Source organism: Callithrix jacchus, chromosome 11, assembly GCF_049354715.1.
Source record: "Callithrix jacchus isolate 240 chromosome 11, calJac240_pri, whole genome shotgun sequence".
NCBI lineage: Eukaryota > Metazoa > Chordata > Mammalia > Primates > Cebidae > Callithrix > Callithrix jacchus.
The window spans coordinates 19,075,556-19,094,596 of NC_133512.1; the positions used below are offsets into that span (position 1 = coordinate 19,075,556).

Genomic DNA, 19,041 nt, shown 5'->3' on the forward strand with positions numbered 1-19,041 from the left:
CTTCCTCTGCAAAGACACACCTCGCTCTTGCACACAGGTTCCTCACCAGCTATCTTCTTGTTGTTTTGCTTTTCTAACAGCAAAACTTCCTGCAAAAGTTTCTTGTGTTTATTCCACCCACTTCCTGAACCCGTGTCTCAGCACAGCTCACTGCTCTGGGGCATCAGTTCCCGTGGCTCCAGAACATCTGCTCTCAACATGCTTAGGAATGACATCACATTGCACAGCCCTATGCAACTTGTTTGGTCCTTCTGTTCAAAGTCAGCAGCATTTGCATAAATGACCACATCACCTTCTCAAAAAACTCAAGGCTCCATCTCCCAAGCGCCCTCCCATCTCACGGCTACCACTGCTCAGTTCCCTGTGCCTGCCCAGTTCTTTCAGGCTTTCCCTGTTGCCACTTTAGGTTCCGTTGTTATTCAAACTAGCATATCATCAGTCTCTACCCTCTGAGATGCATGCTCCATCATAAACAGAATATATATGTATATTTTTGCCCCTAATAAACTCCAGTATCTAGAACAGTTTATGATCCACAAGAGTCTTTCGATTCTTTGATGAACAAAGGTAGTACTACTCTTTCACACATTTGTGTTTAAAGGTTTCGTATGTAAATTATATCAGTGCTATTGTGTGATATTCTTCTATGTTTTCTTTTATAACAATATAACCCCAAGCCTTTAAGTCCGTCTATATTGCTATGCATGAATTAAATTTGTTGCTTTAAATTGTTGCACGATGTTTTGTGTCACGGAAACGTTGATTCTCTTTTTGTCCATTTTCTTAGGGAGAAGCATTTTGGTTGCCTCCAACTTGGGACATGGCAAACATTGAAGCCAGAAATTGTCCCTTGAATGTTACCTTGGAGATTCGTGAATTTCTCTGCATTTATCAGTTTAATCAGTGTAGATTGCTATCTTGTTTTTCTTTGAAATTGTCTAACTACTAATCAATTTGAGCAAATCTTTCTAAATTGGTTAGCTTCACGGGTTTTCCTTTCATTATTTGCCTTTTTCCTGTCTTTGCTGAATTAAATTTGTTTAGGTTTCCTATATTTGCTTATGCTTCTAGGAATCTCTTGTATATTCTAAATAGTAGCCTTTGTTAAAATTTTACATTTCAATTATCTTCTCACAGACTCTCATCTACCATAGCTTCATATTTGTTTATCCTGGTTGAACAGATATTTTAAATTTAGATACAATAAGTTCCAGTAATTTTCTTGATCCTAATGGCTTGTGAGTGTTTAATGTTGTTTAAAAAAGAATTCACTATCTCTAGATCCTAAGATAGTGTTCTGTATTTTCATCTTTTAGCTTAGGTTATCTTTAATTTTTAAGTTTATAATACTGAACCCTCTTATAGTTAGTACAAGATATTGATCCAGCTTTATTTTCTTGTAAGCTCAGCAGTCTCCCCCAAACAAGCAACTAAGTATTTTTTCTTTTATTGTCAGTGTATTGGTGCCACTTTTATTATATATCAAGCTATATGTATTTTATGAGGTTTTATTTTTGACCTTGCCATTCTATTCTAAAAGAGTCTATATTTTAGTTACAACAACCATATCATACAATTTTATTGTTAATGTTAACATTATTATTATTCTATTATATCATAAATTCTTGCATGGCAAGTTTCTCTTTTCTTTCCCCAAGACCAATTTAGCTATTCATGAATCTTTATTATCTCAAGTAAATTTTAAGGTAATTTTGCTGAGCACTTGAAAAAAATCCAGCTGAGTTTAAATGTGATTAGATTATACATTTATAGATTAATTGGAGTTAAATACAATATTTTAATTTTTTTACTCTAATCAGGTTTTAAGAATTTTCTTTAAAAAGTCATGAACTTACTGTGTGAGCTTTATTCCTCAATATATAGCTTTTAATTGTTATTGCTGATATAGAGAAATGGTCTTCATTATTTTAAATCTGTGCTAGGAAACTTGTATTCTTCTTACTTCTAATAGTCTATTAAATTCTGGTTGTGTTTTCTACAGTTGATCATAAAATCTATAAATAATGAACATTTTATTTTATTCAGTTCTGTAAATACATTGTTTATTTTGCTGGGCTTTATGTATTACCCAGAAGATCTGATCCCAGCAGGGATTCTTGTCCTGTCTCTGTATTTAAAGGGAGTACGTTAAGATATTAAATACATTAGTACCTTAAGACTTCTGGTTACTGCTTCAGATAAAAGAAACTCAGAGATCATCACTTCTGTCCACACAACAAGAAAAAAGCTGAGCAAACTAAAAATCAAAGCTCTTCTTAGACCCATTAGAGGCCAGTCATAGGGCAAACTGCTACTCCCAAAATGAAGGAGACAGGCAGCATCAGGGAACTTACCAGAGCCAAAGCCCAGGAGCAGAGATGCCCACAGGGATGAGTACTGAAGAAAGAAATGCAACTCATAATTAAGGAACTGTGGGAGGCTCAGGGAAAACAAATGCGAAAGTTAAAACTGAGGAAGACCCTGTCTTAGGATGGTCCCCACACTTTCATCAGTTTTGCTCCTCTAGCCCTGCCAGATTCTCACAGTGAGGGTGGGAGAAATATCCCCTGATGCTTTTGGCAGGGCAAGGTGGAAGGTGCTATTTTGCATTATGCCCAGAGCATTCTGATTTTCTTAACAAGGCCTGTATCCAACTACATCAAAGTTGCTTTACATGTCAGCAGTCTAAATATACTGGTTAAAAGACAGATTGTTAGAATAAATTTTTTTAGAAAGTACCAACTTTATGTTTTCTATGAAAATCCTGCTTTAAATATAAAAACTTGGATGGATTAAAAGTGAAGGGTTGCAGAAAGGTATACCATGTTAATGCTAATTAAAAGAGACCTGGAGAAGCTATACTAACTTTAGACAAAGCAGACTTCAGAGCAAGTAAAACTGCCAGGGATATAAAGGGCATTACGTAACAATCAAGGAGCTGATTCTATCATAACATGTACAGATTTAACAGAACATCAAAAGATGTGAGGAAGAATATTGGTAGAAGTGCAAGGAGAAATAGGTGAATCCACTTTCAAAATTGGAGATTTCAGCCTTCTTTCGTTACTAATAGATCCAGTGGATCAGTGATGACGTGGTGAATTCAACACACCCATCAGTCAACTGGACTTAATTATCATCTATAAAATACTTCGTATAATAAGAGCAGAATACACATTGTTCTCAAGCTCACATGGGATATTCACCAAATTAGATCACATTATGTGCAGAAAACATAACAAATCGAAAGGATAGAAATTACAGAAGGTTTGCTCTTAGATTACAATAACAGAATGAGAGCTGGAATATCCCAAATTACTTAGAGATTAAAGAAAACACTTCCTAATAACATATGAATTAAAGAAGGCATTTCAAGAAAAATTTTAAAAGATTTTAACTAAATAAAAATTAAAATAAAATTCATTGCAATTTGTGAAATGTGATGAAAGCAGTGCTTAAATGGAAACGTATTGTATTCAATGTATAAAAGAGAAAGATTTTATTTTTATTTTCAAAAAATAGAAATGGGGTCCCACTTTGTTGCCTAGGCTGGTCTCAAAATCTTGGGCTCAAGGGATCCTCCTGTTTTTTAGTGCTGGGATTACAGGCATGAGCCACTATTCCTGGCCTTAAAATCAATAATATAGGTCCCTCTGCAGAAAACTAGAAAAAGAAGAAAAGATTAAATTAAAACTAAGTAGAAACAAAGAAACAATAAAGCATAAGGCAGAAATCACCGAACTTGGAGACAGGAAATCAATACAGAATATCAATGAAGCCAAAACCAATTTTTTGAAATAATTGATAAAATTGACAAACTTGTAGATAAGAAGAAAAAAAGAAAGACCATTATGGCAATCTTGCAGGAAATGAAGTTAATATACAAAAGTCAATTACTTTCTTATATGCCAAGAATGAACAATTGGAATTTGATATTAAAAGCACAATACCATTTATATTTGAATGAAAAAATGAAACACATATATGAATCTTTTTAAAATATTTACTAAATATATTTGAGTCAAGACTGTAAAACTCTGTGGAAAAAATCAAACATGAATAAATGGAAAGATACTCCATATACATGGATAAAAAGACTCAATATTTTAAAATAGCATATTTTCCCAATTTGATCTATAGATTCAATGCAATCCCAATCAAAATTCTAGCACGTTATTTTTTGGACATCAACAAATAGATTCTAAGGTGTATTTTGAGGCCAGGTCCAGTGCCTCACTCCTGTAATCCCCATGCTTTGAGAGGCTGAGACAGGTGGATCACTTGAGGTCACTTGAGATCATCACTTGAGATGATCCTGGCCAACACAGTTAAACTCTGTCTCTACTAAAAATGCAAAAATTAGCTAGGTGTGTGGCACATGCCTGTAATCCCAGCTAGTGGGGGGGGGGTGAGGCAGGAGATGCTTGAACCCAGGAGGCAGAGGTTGCAGTGAGCCAAGGTGGCACCACTGCACTTCAGCCTGGTCAACAGAGCAAGACTCTATCTCAAAAAAACAAAAACAAAAACAAAAAACAAAAGTGTATTTTGAAAGGAAGAAAACTTAGAATAGACAACACAATACTGAGAGAGAAGTACAAGTACACAAGACTGACACTAGCTGACTTGAAGACTTGCTATGAAGCTATAAGAATGCAATCATTTAAAAATCTGGGGACAACAGATGCTGGAGGGGATGTGGAGAAATAGGAACACTTTACACAGTTGGTGGGAGTGTAATTACTTCAACCATCGTGGAAGACACTGTGATGATTCCTCAAGGATCTAGAAATAGAAATTCCAATTGACCCAGCGATCCCATTACTGGGTAGATACCCAAAGGACTATAAAGTGTCTTATAAAGACACATGCACACACATGTTCATTGCGGCCCCGTGTACAATAGCAAAGACCTGGGACCAACCCAAATGCCCATCAATGATAGGCTGGACAAAGAAAATGTGGCACATATATACACTTGGAATACTATGCAGCCATAAAAAACGATGAGTTCGTGTCCTTTGTAGGGACTCGGATGAATCTAGAAACCATCATTCTCAGCAAACTGACATGAGAACGGAGAACCAAACACTGCATATTCTCACTCACGTGGGGTGTTGAACAATGAGAACATGTGGACTTGGGGAGAGAAGCATCACATACTGGGGCAGTTGGTGGAGGTTAGGGGAGAGACTGCAGGGGGTGGGGAGGGTGGGGAGGGAAAAATTAAAAAGAAATAATTTAAAAATTTTTTAAAAGAGAAAAAAGAATCAAGACAATGGGATATTGGCTAAGGAATAGACATACGGATCGTTGCAAACAAATAGAGTCCAGATATAAATCCACAAGAATATAGTCAATGAAACTTGGAAGTGCAGAGGGAATTCCACAGAGAATAGATAGTCTCTTTAACAACTGGTGCTGGAACAAGTGGGCGCCCACATGCCGAAAATAAAATGAGTTCAGATAAGGTCTATGTACTTTTTACAAAAGCAAACTCGAAATGGATCATACACTTAGTTATAAAACTCTAAGTATAAACCTTCTAGAAGATAGATCACATCGAAGAAAATCTAAGAGACTTTGGGTTTGGTGATTATTTTTTAGATACAGTGACCAAAAACATGATCCAAGAAAGAAAGACAAAATGATAAGTTAGACTTCATTAAAATTAAAAAACTGCTCTGAGTTAGACACTGTTATGAGAAGGAAAAGATAATCCACAGACCGGGAGAAAATATTTGCAAAACACATGTAAGATAAAAGACTGTTATCCAAAACACACAAGGACATAAAGCTCAACAGTAAGACATTATTAAATTTTGTAAACCATCCAATTAAACAATCCAATTAAAGTAAGCAAATATCTGAACAGATATCTCATCAAAAATATACAGATGGCAAATAAGCATAGAAGATGTTCAAAATTATTACAATACAATTACAATTAAAATAACAATGAGATACCACTATACACCTACTAGAATGGCTAAAATCTAAAACATTGAAAACTCATATGCCGCTGAAACATGGAGTAGCAGGAACTCTCACAGCCAGTAGGAATTCACAGTGATAAAACCAGCTTGTAAGAGAGTTTGGCGGTTTCTTACAAGACTAAACATACTCTTACCATATGACCCAGCAATCATGCTCCCTGGTATTTACTCGAATAAAAAATGTGCATGCTCGTAAAACACTGCAAACAAATATTTATAGCAGCTCTATTCAGAATTTTCACAAGTTACAAGCAACTAATTCATTCTGTAGGTGAATGAATAAACGACATGTGGTTCATCCCTGAAATGAAATATTACTCAACAATAAAAAAGATGGCTGGGCATGGTGGCACATGCCTGTAATCCTAAGAGTTTGGGAGGCCAAGGCAGGAGGATCACTTGAGCCTAGGAGTTTGAAACCAGCCTGGGGAACATGGTGAGACTCCATCTCTACAAAAAAAAAAATACAAAAATTAACCAGGCATGGGTGGCATGTGCATGTGGTCCTGGTTACTTGGTAGGCTGAGTGGGAAAAACACCTGAGTCTGGGAGGTTGGGGCAGCAGTGAGCAGTGATCACACCACTGCACTCCAGCCTGGGCAACAATCCCAAACACACATAAAAAAAAAAAAAAAAGGAAGAAATGAAACATTTTCTTAGCATCAGCTTCCATAACAAAATTCTACAGACTGGGTGATTTAAATAACAGAATGTATTTCTCATAGTCCTGAAGACTGAAGTCCAATATCAAGGTGCCAGCAGGGCCACTATCTGGTGAGGACTCTCTGCCTGAGTTGCAGAAGGCTACCTTCTGACTGGTCGCTCACATGGCCTTTTGTTAGTGTGTGTGCATGAGGTGAGCAAGTGTTTTCTTATAAGGGCAGTAACTCCATCATGAGGGTCCCACCCTCATGACCTCATCTAAACCTAATTAACTCCTAAAGATCTCACCTCCAAATACCATCACACTCAGAATTAAGGTTTCAACATATGAATTATGGAGAAGACACAAACATTCAGTTTATAACAGGTTTCTAGCCACAAAAAGACATGAAGGCAACTTAAATGCATATCGGTAAGTGAAAGAAGCTAATGTGCAAAAACTGTATGCCCTATGATTCAACTATGTCACATCCTGGAAAAGCTAAAACTATGGAAGCATAAGATGATCTGTCCTAGCCAGGGAATTGGAGAGGGAAGGATGAAAGAATGGAGCACAAGGGATTTTTTGAGCTGTGAAATTATTTTGTTGGATACTTTAATGGTGAATATCCATAATTACACATTGGCCAAAACTCAAAGAGTGACCCAGTTATGAACTATGTACTTTAGTTGGTTAATAATGTGTAATATTAGCTCATCAATTGTAACAAATGTACAATATTCGTGTAAGATGTCAATAGTCAGGAGAAGAGCCAAGAGGATATATAGGAACTCTCTATACTTTCTGCTCAAATTTGTGTAAACCTAAACTGACCTAAAAAATAATGAATAGTAATTTTTAAAAAGCCAAGAAAAAAGTGAGTGACCTCAATTTTTAAATTAAGTGCCTTGAGAAATATAGTATCAAATGAAATGTGTATCTCTCAGTCTGGATCCTGATTTGAACAAATTAATGTAAAAATTAAGAGGAAATAATACTTTAAAGTAAAGAAAAATGAGTACAATTTAATTTATATATATATAATTTTGAAATTATATGTGCAACTATGTAATGCAGATACATTGATGATTAATACCCCAAATACCTATAAATGTTAACATATTTCTATTGAATTATAAATGTATTTTTCATTTGTAGATATTTTGAATATTAATCATCAATGCATTCATGAGAAACATGATTAGTGTATTTTACAATAATGTGTTAGGTACAATTAGAAACATTTTAACTAAAATTTTTGCACCTATGTTTATACAAAGTAATGTGGATCCGTTGTCAAAATAATATTTATTTATTTAAATTTTCCTCTCTAGGATTTAGACTTTGTTATCCTTTTATTCTTGTCTGACAAAATGATTGACTGACTTTGCCATTTTTCATTTTCTTATTTATTTTTTTATTTTTTTAAGAAATCTTATAGTATAGGTCAGCAGCCCCCAACCTTTGTGGCACCCGAGACTGGTTTCCTGGAAGAAAATTTTTCCACGTGTCAGGGTGAGGGGTGGAGGGGAATGACTTTGGAATGATTCCAATGCATTACATTTATTGTGCACTTTATTATTATTATTACATTGTATTATATAATTATATAACTCACCATAATGCAGAATAGGTGAGAGCCCTGAGTTTGTTTCCCCACAAGTAACTGGTTCCATCTGGGGGTGATGGGAAACAGTGACAGATCATTATGCGTTAGATTCCCATAAAGAGCACACAACCAAGATCCTTTGCATGTGCAATTGACAATACAATGAGATCCTCTCCTATGACAATCTAATGCTGCTGCTGATCTGACAAGAGGTGGAGGATGTGAATGATGAGGAGCAGCTTTAAATACAAATGAAGGTTCACTTCCTTGCCCGCCGCTCACCTGCTGTGCAGCCCTTTTCCTAACAGTCCACAGACAGGTACCAGTCCACGACCCGGGGGTTGGAACCCCTGGTATAGATTCTCAGTTCCATCAAATGTTTACACTATTTACTTGTAACAGTGTCTTCACCTGGGACTTTTTTGAAAAGGCAACTTGAATTAACATTTTAAATGTATTTAAATATTTCTTTTCAAGTTGTCTACTTATTCTTGTTCCAAGCTATTGATTTATTTTTCATCCAGGTTTTAAAATTATTGCTATGCAGATGTTTATATATACTTTCATACAAACGACTTTAAACAAATAATTTTAACTACACATATATGTCTTCAGTTCTCATTTTCTTTATTCTAAATTCTGTTTATATCTTCATGAAATCAATGTATCTTCTTACATGCCAAGTGTATTACATAAAGCAAGAAAATGAAAAGTTTATTTATGAAAAGTTTATTTTATTTATTTATGTATTTGTTTTAGGTTCAGGTGTGCATGTGCAGGTTTATTGCATATGTCAATTTGCATCATGGGGGTTTGTTGTACAAATTATTTCGTCACTCAGGTATTAAGCTTAGTACCTATTAGTTATTCTTCCTGATCCTCTCCCTCCTCCACTCTTCACCCTCCAGCAAGCTCGAGTGCGTGTTGTTCCCTTCTATGCATCCATGTGTTCTCATCATTTAGCTCCCACTTACAAGTGAGAATATACAGTAGCTGGTTTCTGTTCCTGTATTAGTTTGCTAAGGATAATGGCCCCCAGCGTCATATATGTTCCTGCAAAGAACATGATCTTATTCCTTTTTATGGTTACATAGTATCCCATGGCGGGTATGTACCACATTTTGTTTACCCAGTCTACCATTGATGGGCATTTAGGTTAACTGCATATTTTTGCTATTGTGAATAGTGCTGCATTAAACATATGCATGCATGTGTCTTTATAACAAAATGGAAATCAGTATATCTTACTAATAGAGGAGGTAGAAAGAAATTATTTAGGCAGGTAGTGAGGACAGCAGAATCTTTGGCTCTGAGCCACCCTTCTAGCAAAAAGCAGCCCTCCAAGTAATTTCTTTTCTAACAAAGAGCAGCCTGAAAAATCGAGCTGCAAGCATAGGTGCTTGTATGAAAGAATGCTGGCAGCTGCACCAAGAGAAAAGGGATATGTGGGTTCCATACATGTCCGACACAAAGGCTCCATTTTCCCTTTTTGGTTACACATGTTCAGAAACAAAGAAATGGGCATCATGGCGCAGCTCAGACAGAGAACCTGCCTGCATAATGAAGATTAAGGTGAGGCCCCCAGAAATGTGTGCCCTATGCAAATGGGACACCTAGTCTAACCAATTTTTTGTGCCTTGTGTAAATCAGACACTGCCCCCTCACCGACTCATCTCTAAAACCCCTTGCATTTCACTGCGGTCTGGCAACCCATTTTTTCAGGACCCCTCTCTGCAGCAGAGAGCTCTTCTCTCGCTTTTGCTTATTAAACTTCCACTCTGAACCTCACTCTTTGTGTGTCTGCATCCTTGTTCTCTATGGTTGTGGACAACGAACCTCAGGTGTGACTCCAGACAACAAAGCTGTTTCATTGTAGATTTCTTAAAGAATCAGATTTGGGGTCTGTTAAATTTCTCTATTGCATCTAGTTCATTATTTTATGTATATCTAAACTAAAATTTATTATTTCCTTCTTCATGTTTATTAGTGCTTGAGATGCAGTTACAGTTTGGACACAAAAGACTAATATTTCTGCTCAGTTTCTATTGTTGCTTGGTTTCAAATATTTCTTAATTTCTCTTTCTTTGCATTTGCTCTACCAATCGCTGCTTGGTACCAAGAATGATACCAAGAAATAGATTTTCAAAAACAGGATTCTGACATTGGCTCGATCACTGTTTGGTCTTTAATAATGACATCCTTTCCAGTAGTAAATAAAACATGGCAATCATTTGGCGTTCAAATTATTTTTATTAATTACCTGCAGCTCTTTGGTATAGAATACTTACAAGTGACAGATTTTTTTTTATTGCATTTTAGGTTTTGGGGTACATGTGCAGAACATGCAAGATAGTTGCATAGGTAGCAAATCACACGTGGCAGTGTGATTTGCTACCTTCCTCCCCTTCACCCACACCTGGCATTTTCCCAGGCTATCCCTCCCCAGATCCCGCCCCCTGCTGTCCCTCCCCTATCCCCAATAGACCCCAGTGTGTAGTGCTCCCCTCCCTGTGTCCATGTGTTCTCATTGTTCATCACCCGCCTATGAGAACATGCAGTATTTCATTTTCTGTTCTTGTGTCAGTTTTCTGAGAATGACGTTCTCCAGATTCATCCGTGTCCCTACAAAGGACACGAACAAGGGACAGAATTTTGATATGACATTGCAAATAATACATTTGCGAAGAGTAATAAAAGTTACAAGACCAAGGGTTGAGATGATAACTCGGAGAGCTCACTCACAGCAATAAAAAGCCAGAGAGAACTTGAGAACTTCCATTAATATCCTAAAAATATCTTCTGTTTTATGGCTATGGCAAAAATGTGGCTAAAAATAAGATGCAACATACAACTGTGCAATAGATAACTGAAACACTGAATTGAATACAGAGCCTCCATTAACTCTTCTCTGGGAAAGTAAAGGCATCGAGTGCAAGGCAGTGAGAATTGAGACTTTAGATAGGGATTTTGGGGTAAGACATGGTAAATGTGAGAACCTTGAACCTTTGGAAATCCCGTCTTCCCTCACCAACAGAATTAGCTCCTGCTTCTAAGGAAATTACACTTCTTTTGCTCAAAGACTTTGTAAATACTTGCATTTTAACCTGTTTCTTTGCAAGGAGATGGCTTTTCTCAAGAAGAATTTACCACTCACTATTTCCTTCTGATGCATAACTAGAGTAAGATCACTGCATACCCACGAGGAATTAGTGCAAAGTCTAACTCATAAGAATCTAAGTCGTTTGGTTACATACACACACATGCACTCACACCATAAATTCTTATGAGTCAGATTTTTCACGAATATACATTCTACATACATTTATGGATGCATATACGCACATACCTATATTTATAAAGAAACCGAAGAACCTTGGTAGAAATGGTGCTTGCCATATTGCATTCTCAATAGAGAATGCAATAACCAACCTAAGACTACGTAATCTTTTAAAATGTTGTTAATACAGAGAAAGAAGTAAAAAAAGAGGGAATTTCTTGCACTTGCTCCCTGACTGAGAATAGCAAGTTAAAAACAGTGTCACTTTTTTGTATAATCACACAGTATGTGCCAACATAAATCACTAAAAGTTATGCTGCAGGTTTTATTTCTTCTACCCCCATTTTATCTCTCATATTTCACTCGAGCATTTAGTCTGTGTCTTCAAAAATGTCTCTGTATTATCTTAAACTTTATCAGCTAGAGACTTCAACTGCAGCTTTTTTTCCAGATGCAGTTTCTTTACTGGAACGATTCTATATGCCCCTGGCACATGGTATGTAGTGATGGGTTTGGAAAATGCTTTCTCTATATGTTATTTTTAAAGTACTATCAATTGCAGTTTACCTGGAAGGAACAGCAGTACACCGCCACTGGGCTATGTTGTTCCTGATTTTCTATGATGACCTAGTTTGCAGACTCTTACCCTCAGTCTTCATCACTCTTCTCCACTGACAACACTGTTCTATTGCGTGTGGTAAAGGGAGAACTTTCCTTGTATGCCTAAACAAGACACACATTTGTCAGAAGGTGGGTGACGAGCTAGAAATTTTTTAAAAAAATATTTGCCTATAGTAAAATTGGCATTTTGTTTTGGCGTACAAGTCTGTGTTTTAACAGAAGGATAATTTATGGAACTGCGCCGCAATCAGAATACAGAAAAGTTCCATTATCTAAAATATTCCCTCATGAATTTTGTAGTCATACCCTTCTTCAACCTTTAATGCCTGGCAGCCATTATTCTGTTTATTTATAGTTTTACCTTCTCCAGAATAGCCAATAAGTTGAATCAAAAAATACGTAACCTTGTTAGACCTCTTTAATTCAACAGAATGCCTTTGAGATTCTTTTTTTTGTTGTTGTTTGTTTGTTCGTTCGTTTTTATTGAGATGGAGTCTGGCTCTGTCACCCAGGCTGTAGTGCAGCAGTGCAATCTCGGCTCACTGCCAACCGCTGCCTCCTGGGTTCAAGCGATTTTTCATGCCTCATCCTCCTGAGTAGCTGGGAGTACAGGCATGCGCCACCACATCCGGCTAATTTTTCTATTTTTAGTAGAGATGGGGTTTCACCATGTTGGCCAGGCCTTTCTTAAACTCCTGACCTCAGGTGATCTGCCTCCCTTGGCCTCCCAAAGTGCTGTGATTACAGGCCTGAGCCACTGTGCCCAGCCTCATTCAAGTTTTTGTTGGCTGAATTTTGCCAATGACTAGTATTCTATTACATAGATATAGCCCTGGATTTTTACCCATTCACATGTTGAGAGACATCAGAGTTCTGAATTCTGAATTGTTTCCAGTTTTTAGCTTTTATAAAGTTACTATAAACATTACGTGCAGGTTTTTCTGTAAACATAAACTTTCGATTCTCTAGGGTAAATGTCCAGGAGTGGAATTGCTGGGTCATATTTTAAGAGTATGTTTTATTTTGCAAGAAGTTGCAGAACTATTTTTTTGGAATGGTTGCATCATTTTTAACCCATCAACAATGTTGTTCTGCATCCTCATTGGCACTCGAAATTGTCAGCACTTGAAATTTTTATCTTAACCATTTGAATAGGTGTAGTGGTATCTCTTTGATTTAATTGGCATTCCCCTGGTAGTTAATGATGTCGAGCAGCTTTACATGTGTATGTTTACAATCTGTAAATCCTCTTTGGTGAAGTTTTTAGATTTCTAGAAACTGCATAATACATATTTCAATCCTATCAATTTGGTTTGATTTTCTCCTTTTATATTGCAAAAATATTAGAAAATCTATTGCAGTTACATTTTTAAAATTACTAGTCCTTGAATAAAAGGTTCTGTGTATAGTCATAAAGAGAGGACAGTCCTCTCAATTCTTTCATTGACAACTTAAGTTTCTTTTTAATGTCGTTTATTATATGGTTAACACGTGAACAACATGGATTTTAACTATGCAGATTTACTTCTGCCTCTGCCATTCTAGAGACAGCAAGATTAACTCCTCCTTCTCCCCTTTCTCAGCCTACTCAACTTGAAGACAAGAAAGAAGTTCTTTATGATGACCACTTCTACTTAGTGAATAGTAAATATATATTCTCTTCCTTATGATTTTCTTAACAGCATTCTTTTCTCTAGCTTAATTTATTGTAAGAATAAAGTATGTAATGCATATAACATACAAAATATGTATTAATTGACTGTGTTATCAGAGGCTCCAGGTCAACAGTTGTAGTTAAATTTTGGGAGACTCAAAAGTTATAAGCAAATTTTCAATTGCCCGATGGGCCGGTGGCCCTAACTTCTGTCTTGTTTAAGGGTCAATTGTATATTAGCTGAAAAGATAATCGAGTTACATTTATATAATCTGTTTAGCCATCTTCTACTTTGATGGAATTAGAAATACAGCTAAAAGCATAGGTTTTCCAAGCAGAAAACTTGCATTTTTGGGACCCATTCTTTGTATTTGCTACAGGTTTGGTAGAAACTCAATTTCTGTTATCAGTTCTATATTTAGATAGACTTTTATGTGTTGCTTCTGGTGTGGTTGAACAAAGTCATCTTTGCATGTGAGTGAGCTGCCTGACGTGTTAGTGAGAAGTCCTACTGTGTGGTGTCTTTCTCTGTGAAGCTATCATGGGAGATGTAGATTGTAGCTGCTTTCTGATGACTTTCATCCAGTATAGCATAAAGGGTTTGGAATTTTTTGCACTCTAGGAATACTAACCCTTGATTTAACCATAAGCACTTGGTGATGTGAGTGAGATTTTACTACTAGCAAGAAGAATAGACAAGCAGGAATTAGTTAACTGTGCCAAGATGCAATTTCATTCGAAGGATAATGTGTATACCCACACAAACACATGCACACACACACACAAACACACACACACACTCACGCTATGCTTTTACTGGTAACTACAACTATGTCATTATATATTGGGTAGAAAGCAAGTATTTGAGGACAGATGACCTTTACCACAGCTTGTTTCATTCCTTGTGTCCTGGAAACACCAAATCTTCATAATTGAATTCACATAGCAATACCTGCTGCTTGAGACACACTCTAGGATGAAAGCTGTTTGGATGTAATGTGGAAATCTAAGCCAGTCATTGAGATGGCTTTGCATCCAAGTGACTGCCAGTCCACTTCCGACTGTGCTTTCTTCTTAATGATCTGACTTCTCTCTTATTCTCGTGTCTGTGCATCATTTTGGAGCTCAGTCTATTTATGTGGGCATTGTTTTGTCCACTGATGCCTAATATGTAGATGGATAACCTAGTTAGGAAGATGGGGCATTGTGTATCCTTACCAATCCACCAAACCTGTATCAGCTCCACAGCCCTGTGGGAAATCCTAGACTGTTATGTCTCCAGGGCCTCCACGGCCTTGCTGGAGGAAAACAGCCCTGCCCCTGGCTGCTTTCTGGAACACCTCCTGCTGCTGGTGCCCTTTCTTCCCTGAATGACTGGCAGACTTCTGTCATTGTGTTTACTCCCTTCCCCTCCAGGGACAAGCCCACTGGAGCAGGCTCATCCATTTCCAGGGTTCAAACTACAGGCTTCTCTTATGAACCACCTCCGTTAACCCCTTTGTCGCTTGCTGCATCAATCACGGGTTCAAAGTCAGCCTTTGTTCAGAAGAATCACACTTTTAAAATTCTTGACTAATTATGTTGGGTTTGCTGTATTGCTCAAGCTGACTTAGTAAACTATGGCCCTGTTGTGCTTAAGAAGCAGGCTGCCTATTACTGCTTCCATTACTTGGCTTGAAAACGAGAGCTCAGAGCACATCATTTTATAATGAGTGTAGGTTTCCTTTTCAGATGCATTATCTTCCCTTCTTCACAGTGGAGATCATCTGTCAGATTTCTGCTCACTCACCAAGCTCTGTGAGTTTTCTTTTTTCTGAAATTTATCTTTGTCAGCTTGGCATTTCACTACCTCTGCAATCTGTAAAATAGAATATTTCATGGAATATTCCATTTCTCTACCATTTATAAAATGGTTGAGGCCTACCAGTAGTGTAGGAGGGACCAAACTGTTTACTTTTATTTATCTTACTCTTCCAAGAAGCATTTATTAACTATGTAAGAAAAATGAATATGCTATTCTAGGATGGGGTGTAGTAGGAGACGACAGTGGGGATTATAAGATGAAAAACAGACAGTTCCTGTTTTCTAAAAAGCCAGAAATGTAACAGAGCATATTTTCTGTAATGCATGTGTGACTAACAGTGTATTTCAGAGGATGCCATAATTATATATCATTTGTTTGATTACGAATGAGTGCATATGAACTACAGCATCATTGAGGCTCTCCTGTACCTGCAATGCTACGTCTCCAGGAACATGATGCAGAGGAAATCACTTCACAGAAGGGGTCAAGGATGGTGATGCTGTTCTACATGAGGAAGAGACACAGGTATACAATGAGTGAAGGCGTGGAATGGAGGAAGAATCAAGCCATTGGTTCAACTGGAGCTGTATGGATTAGCACGGAAGCCACTATACCTGGGTGGCTCTGGAATACTTGAAAGGTGCTTAGTCCCAGTTGAGATGAGGTATAGCTATAAAATACATACCAGATATCGAAAACAGTACCAAATGAGACTCAAAAATAAGTCATTAGTTTTGTTTTGTATAAATTTTTAAAATTTTCTATAACGTTAGGGGTGTAAGTGGTTTTGGGTACATGGATAAATTTTTTAAATTTTCTATAACCTTAGGGGTGTAAGTGGTTTTGGGTACATGGATAAATTGTAGAGTGATAAAGTCTGGGATTTTAGTGCACATTATACCCAATAGGTGATTTTTTATCCCTCACACCTTTTCCTAGCTCCCCTCTTCTGCATCTCCAATGTACATTATACCACTCTGTATTCATTTGTGTACACATCCTTTAGCTCTCACTTATAAGTGAGATTACATTGATTAGATGTTGTAGTGATAATATTTTCGGAATATTAATTTAAATAAAAATATTAGTAAAATTTATTTTACCTTTTTTCTTTACTTTTTAATGTGGCTACTGAAAATTAAAATTTATATATGTGACTCACATTATATTTCTATTGAACAGTGTTGGACTGGAGCACGAGGTAATTTCAAGAGAAGAGAAGTAAGTTCAAATAAGAGCATCAAGGGCATTAAATACCTGACTAAGTAATTCATATAATACTTGCCAGCTGGTGGGAATTCATTGATTTTTGAGTAGAGAAATAAAATAGAATACCAAGGGAACATTAATCTAGTAGCAGGGGCATATTTCAATTTCCAGTTCCTTATTCATGATAAAACATTGCTCCAGACCTTAATGATAATTCATTTTATAGCTTTTCAGTTGAAATTTTGCCAAAGGAAAAAATGATTTGTGTCACTGTGCTTATTTACTCATTTTCAGATAGATCCTAGGTAGATTAATGCACTCCATTTCTCCTTATAGAAACCTTGTTACCTTTTCTCCAAATCACTTATGTTGGTATAATTGCATAGTGAGCTCTCTTTGATAAATCTTACCCAATTGAAGAGAAGCAAAGTGACTCTCATTATTTTCCTACTCAGAGATGTCCCAGCAGCCTTTCTCACCCTTTATACTGGGCATGCAGGGAATATTTGCAGGGAAGGATGTTGAGGTATCATTCGGTATAATCACAGCAGTACATGGTGGTTGTAGGATTTCCAAAAATTGTTGCTTATGTTTCTGCAATGAATTCAAACATATGGGTGCATTTGGGGGATGTGGTGCCATATTTATAACAAATGTTTTATTCAAATTTTAATATCTAAAAATTATAAAATGTGAATATTTACTGAGCTTCATCTGATTGTCCCAAGCTTTCATTTTAGATAAATGACTTAGGTGTTTTAATCGCTCTTTGCTCTCTGTTTCTTTTCTGTCATATTTGCTTCTGTTGTTTTGTGCTTAGTATGAAACCATAGAATTCTGTGCCTACCTGATGCATTCCACATGAGCAAAACCTATTTCTCATTCCAACACCCCTTCTTCTTTCAGATAACTAGAACAACCTTGACAAGTTCCAAACAGTCTGAATGTGATTTTATCAAAATTATGCTAAAGTTACAGCATTTTAAAGGAAGGTTTAAAATCATTACGATACAGAAAAATCCCATTTAGGTTTCTGATATACCTAATCTACTTTTATTTCCTTCAACAATGTTGTATAATTTTGCTTGCATAAGATATGCATATTTAAATTATATTTACAAGTATTTTGTATTTTTGAAGCCTTTTCAAAAGGATTTTTCACCCTATATGCAAAATACATATTGAATAGTAACTTTAGTATTTATTTTGTGCGCTGCTCATTACAGAACTCTTGTTATTTCTAAGGACTGTTTTGTTTATTCTTGTGACGTGCAGTCATAAATTTGAAAGTAATAATGATCGTCTATCTTTTTCGTTATTTATGACTCTTATTTATATTGACTCATAGATAAACAGGTATCCAAAATGACATCAAATGACAATGTTGATAAAAATAATTTTGGTAATTTCTAAAACTTGTGGATAGTGTCTTTATTAATTGTGATTTCTGTTTGTAAATAATTTTTCTGTATCTTCTTAGGTTTTATGAATATACTAACAATTTGGCAACAGTATTTGCCAATAATAAATAATTTTATGAGCTGCTTTTCAGAATTATTGAAGGCAATCATATACCTTCTCTTCATTTAATTATTAACATGAAGACTCATGAGTTTTCTGATAGTATTAAATCATTATTGGGTTATTATACTGTGGTTGCAGTACATTATTGTTTTAATATAACACAAAATAAATCTGCACAAATTATAGTCAAAATGCTTGCATGTACATTCAAAGATACTGTGTTATTTGAATTGCTTTGACAAGATTTGATGTCAACCTTATGTTGAATTTACAAAAGAGAATGGAAGACATTCAATTTTTTAAAAATTTCCTTTTATGTTTAAGAAAAGAAATTATCTACTCCTGGTAAATTCGAAAAGACTTGTTTTTAACGCCATTGTAGACTTTTCTCATATACTTGTGTCAGACATTTTTCTGTTAGTGATTTTGTATTATGTTGTCTAGCTAAAGGAGTGACATTTGATATAATTGTTAATTAGAATTTTTCAACTTTAAAAAATCATTAATTTCTTATTTTCCTCCCTACTAGTTTGTTTTTGCTGCTTCCATTATGTTTTTCTTGATGCTTAGTAAATGATTTTGATGACCATGTGTGGGTCTTTTCTCAGTTTAAAAATAGTTTCTTCTGTTAAGTCTCATAATAGTGTTTCTCTCCGTTTGTGATTTTTTAGGAGCAAGAGGTCATTAGAGGTCTAATGCCAGGACTT

At 36.1% G+C, this 19,041-nt stretch overlaps 1 long non-coding RNA gene across 2 annotated transcripts in view; it reads left to right on the top strand.

The window, feature by feature from the left end:
* Window positions 1–17,826, top strand: part of LOC118143624 (uncharacterized) — a 63,409-nt gene extending 45,583 nt beyond the window's left edge. Inside the window, exons 4-7 of one of the 2 annotated variants that reach the window (XR_008473304.2) lie at window positions 13,727–13,787; window positions 15,516–15,594; window positions 15,992–16,241; window positions 16,784–17,826. This is a non-coding gene — a long non-coding RNA (uncharacterized LOC118143624). The remainder of the gene's footprint in view (window positions 1–13,726; window positions 13,788–15,515; window positions 15,595–15,991; window positions 16,242–16,783) is intronic. The other variant, XR_013523693.1, reaches the window with a different exon arrangement.
* The last annotated feature ends 1,215 nt before the right edge of the window (window positions 17,827–19,041 follow it).